This window comes from Lissotriton helveticus, chromosome 3_1, assembly GCF_964261635.1.
Source record: "Lissotriton helveticus chromosome 3_1, aLisHel1.1, whole genome shotgun sequence".
In the NCBI taxonomy this organism is placed as follows: domain Eukaryota; kingdom Metazoa; phylum Chordata; class Amphibia; order Caudata; family Salamandridae; genus Lissotriton; species Lissotriton helveticus.
The window spans coordinates 902,984,607-902,989,606 of record NC_136061.1 but is presented as its reverse complement, the minus strand read 5'-3'; positions in this window follow the sequence as shown (position 1 = coordinate 902,989,606).

Here is a 5,000-nt window from a genome sequence, read left to right as displayed (position 1 = left end):
ATGCCTGGGCAACACCTCCCTAGGCCACCCGGGGCTTCCTTCCTCCAGGCCAACTGCATGTCAAATTGCCCAGGACGGGCTCCATGGCTCTTGGGCAGTCGTCCCCCGGGCGTCCGGGGCTCCATCCAGGCCGACGGCATGGCAGAGTGCCCGGGACGGGCTCCATGCGTCCCGGGCCTTCGTCCCCCGGGCGTCCGGGGCTCCATCCAGGCCGACGGCATGGCAGAGTGCCCGGGACGGGCTCCATGCGTCCCGGGCCTTCGTCCCCCGGGCATCCGGGGCTCCATCCAGCCTGACGGCATGGCAGAGTGCCCGGGACGGGCTCCATGGTTTTCAGGGTGGTCTTCCCCTGGGTGTCGGGGCGCTCCAGGCCGATGGCATGGAAAAGTGACCAGGACGGGCTCCATGCATCCCGGGCCTTCGTCCCCCGGGCGTCCGGGGCTCCATCCGGGCTGACGGCATGGCAGAGTGCCCGAGTCGGGCTCCATGGATTTCAGGGTGGTCTCCCCCTGGGTGTCGGGGTGCTCCAGGCCGATGGCATGGAAAAAGTGCCCAGGACGGGCTCCATGCGTCCCGGGCATTCGTCCCGGGACGGGGACGGGGTGGGGAGAGTCCAGGCGGCTTCACCTCCATGCCCGGCCATCTGATTGCCCAGATTCCCTCGGCCATCTGGTCGCCCGGATCCCCTCGGGCATCTGGTCGCCCGCATCGCTTTCCTATGGGGCGACCAGATGGCCAAACTTCCCTGGAATTCCCGATGAGGTGCCATTCGCCTCCCGGATCCCAGCGAGGGCTCCATGAGGTCGGGTTCTCTCACCCCTTGGGTCCCCTCTGTCACCTCGCGTGCACAGATTGCAAGAAAGGGGGGTAATTTCCCTCCGGATTACTAGGGGCAGGGTACGCCCGGACACCCCTCCAGGGCTGGTGGTTCTCTGCCATGGGGACCAGATAGGCTATGCCTGGGCAACACCTTCCTAGGCCACCCGGGGTTACTTCCTCCAGGCCAACTGCATGTCAAATTGCCCAGGACGGGCTCCATGGCTCTTGGGCAGTCGTCCCCCGGGCGTCCGGGGCTCCATCCAGGCCGACGGCATGGCAGAGTGCCCGCAACGGGCTCCATGCGTCCCGGGCCTTCGTCCCCCGGGCGTCCGGGGCTCCATCCAGGCCGATGGCATGGCAGAGTGCCCGGGACGGGCTCCATGCGTCCCGGGCCTTCGTCCCCCGGGCGTCCGGGGCTCCATCCAGGCTGACGACATGGCAGAGTGACCGGGACGGGCTCCATACATCCCGGGCCTTCGTCCCCCGGGTGTCCGGGGCTCCATCCAGGCTGACGGCATCGCAGAGTGCCCGGGACGGGCTCCATGGTTTTCAGGGTGGTCTCCCCCTGGGTGTCGGGGCGCTCCAGGCCGATGGCATGGAAAAGTGCCCAGGATGGGCTCCATGCGTCCTGGGCATTCGTCCCCCGGGCGTCCGGGGCTCCATCCAGGCTGACGGCATGGCAGAGTGGCCGGGACGGGCTCCATGGTTTTCAGGGTGGTCTCCCCCTGGGTGTCGGGGCGCTCCAGGCCGATGGCATGGAAAAGTGCCCAGGACGGGCTCCACGCGTCCCGGGCCTTCGTCCCCGGGCATCCGGGGCTCCATCCGGGCTGACGGCATGGCAGAGTGCCCGAGTCGGGCTCCATGGTTTTCAGGGTGGTCCTCCCCTGGGTGTTGGGGCGCCCCAGGCCAATGGCATGGGAAAGTGCCCAGGATGGGCTCCATGCGTCCTGGGCATTCGTCCCCCGGGCGTCCGGGGCTCCATCCAGGCTGACGGCATAGCAGAGTGCCTGGGTCGGGCTCCATGGTTTTCAGGGTGGTCCTCTCCTAGGTGTCGGGGCGCTCCAGGCCAATGGCATGGAAAAGTGCCCAGGACGGGCTCCATGCGTCCTGGGCATTCGTCCCCCGGGCGTCCGGGGCTCCATCCAGGCTGACGGCATGGCAGAGTGCCCGGGTCGGGCTCCATGGTTTTCAGGGTGGTCCTCCCCTGGGTGTCAGTGGGCTCCAGGCCGACGGCATGGGAAAGTGCCCAGGATGGGCTCCATGCGTCCTGGGCATTTGTCCCCCGGGCGTCCGGGGCTCCATCCAGGCTGACGGCAGGGCAGAGTGCCCGGGTCGGGCTCCATGGTTTTCAGGGTGGTCCTCCGCTAGGTGTCGGGGCGCTCCAGGCCAATGGCATGGAAAAGCGCCCAGGACGGGCTCCATGCGTCCCGGGCATTCGTCCCCCGGGCGTCCGGGGCTCCATCCAGGCTGACGGCATGGCAAAGTGCCCGGGTCGGGCTCCATGGTTTTCAGGGTGGTCCTCCCCTGGGTGTCAGGGGGCTCCAGGCCGACGGCATGGAAAAGTGCCCAGGACGGGCTCCATGCGTCCCAGGCATTCGTCCCCCGGGCGTCCGGGGCTCCATCCAGGCTGACGACATGGCAGAGTGCCCGGGTCGGGCTCCATGGTTTTCAGGGTGGTCCTCCCCTGGGTGTTGGGAGTGCTCCAGGCCGACGGCATGTCAAAGTGCCCAGGACGGGCTCCATGAGTCCGGGACAGTCCTCCCCCGGGCGTCCGGGACACCCATGTCCAGGAGGCCAACGGCATGGCAAAGTACCCAGGACGAGCTCCATGGGTCCCGGGCAGACCTCCCCCGGGTGTCTGGGGCACCCATCTCCATGAGGCCAACGGCATTGGCAAAGTACCCAGAACGGGCTCCATGGGTCCCGGGCAGACCTCCCCCAGGGCGTCCGGGGCACCCATCTCCATGAGGCCAACGGCATCGGCAAAGTACCCGGGAAGGGCTCCATGGGTCCCGGGCAGGCCTCCCCCGGGCGTCAGGAGCTCACATCTCCAGGCCAACGGCATGGCTCAATGCCCAGGACGGGCTCCATGGGTCCCGGGCAGCTTCCCACCCCCCCCCCTCGGCGTCCGGGGCTCCCACCTCCAGGCCGACGGCATGTCAAAGTACCCAGGACGGGCTCCATGGGTCCCGGGCAGCTTACCCGGGCGTCCGGGGCACCCACCTCCAGGCCGACGGCATGCCAAAGTGCCCAGGACTGGCTCCACGGGTACCGGGCAGTCCTCCCCCGGGCGTCCGGGGCTCACATCTCCAGGCCAACGGCATGGCTCAATGCCCAGGACAGGCTCCATGGGTCCCGGGCAGCTTCCCACCCCCCCCCTCGGCGTCCGGGGCTCCCACCTCCAGGCCGACGGCATGTCAAAGTACCCAGGACGGGCTCCATGGGTCCCGGGCAGCTTCCCCCGGGCGTCCGGGGCACCCACCTCCAGGCCGACGGCATGTCAAAGTACCCAGGACGGGCTCCACGGGTCCCGGGCATTCCTCCCCCAGGTCGTCCGGGCCATAGAGCTCCGGTGGTCCAACCTGCGCCTGAGGCCCAGCCGGGGTCCAAGAGCCCTGCCTTTCGTGGGCAGGCATTCAGGAACCCTACCGCGAAGGCTTGGGATGGATGGGGAACTTGGAGTCCTTTCGATCCCGGCTATCTGGTCGCACGTTTCCGCTCGGCCATCTGGTCGCACGCAATGCTTTCCAATGGGGCGACAAGATGGCCGGGGTTCCCTGGAAGTCCCGATGAGGTGCCATTTGCCTCCCTGATCCCAGCAAGGTCTCCAGGAGGTCAGGGACTTTCGCGCCTTGGGTCCCCTCTGTCCCCTCGAGTGCACGGATTACAAGAAAGGGGGGTAATTTTCCTCCGGATTATTAGGGACAGGGTACGCCTGGACACTTCTCGCGGGCTGGCAGTTCTCTGCCCGGGGGACCAGATGAGATATGCCTGAGCAACACCTCCCCCGGGCGTCCGGGGCTCCATTCTCCGGGCCAACGGCATGGCTCAATGCCCAGGACGGGCTCCACGTGTCCCAGACAGACCTCCCCTGGGCGTCCGGGGCACCCATCTCCAGGAGGCCAACGGGATGGCAAAGTACCCGGGAAGGGCTTCATGGGTCCTGGGCAGCCCTCCCCCGGGCGTCCGGGGCTCCCATCTCCAGGCCGACGGCGTGTCAAACTGCCCAGGACGGGCTCCATGGGTCCCAGACAGCCCTCCCCCGGGCATCCGGGGCACCCATCTCCAGGAGGCCAACGGGATGGCAAAGTACCCGGGAAGGGCTCCACGGGTCCCGGGCAGCCCTCACCCGGGCGTCCGGGGCTCCCACCTCCAGGCCGACGGCATGTCACACTGCCCAGGACGGGCTCCATGGGCCCCGGACAGACCTCCCCCGGGCGTCCGGGGCACCCATCTCCAGGAGGCCAACGGGATGGCAGAGTACCCGGGAAGGGCTCCATGGGTCCCGGGCAGCCCTCCCCCGGGCGTCCGGGGCTCCCACCTCCAGGACGACGGCATGTCAAAGTGCCCAGGACGGGCTCCACGGGCCCCGGGCGTTCGGGGCACCCATCTTCAGGAGGCCAACGGCGTTGCAAAGTACCCGGGAAGGGCTCCACGGGTACCGGGCAGTCCTCCCCCCGGGCGTCCGGGGCACCCATCTCCATGAGGCCAACAGCATTGGCAAAGTACCCGGGAAGGGCTCCACGGGTCCCGGACAGGCCTCCCCCGGGCGTCCGGGGCACCCTCCTCCAGGCCGACGGCATGTCAAAGTGTCCAGGAGGGGCTCCATGGGTCCCGGGCAGCCCGCTCCTGGGCGTCCGGGGCTCCCACCTCCAGGCCGACGGCATGTCAAAGTGCCCAGGACGGGCTCCACGGGTCCCGCGCAGGCCTCCCCCGGGTGTCCGGGGCACCCATCTCCATGAGGCCAACGGCATTGGCAAAGTACCCGGGAAGGGCTCCACGGGTCCCGGGCAGGCCTCCCCCGGGCGTCCAGGGCACCCACCTCCAGGCCGACGGCATGTAAAAGTGGCCAGGACGGGTTCCATGGGTCCCAGGCAGCCCGCCCCCGGGCGTTCGGGGCACCCATCTTCAGGAGGCCAACGGCGTTGCAAAGTACCCGGGAAGGGCTCCACGGGTACCGG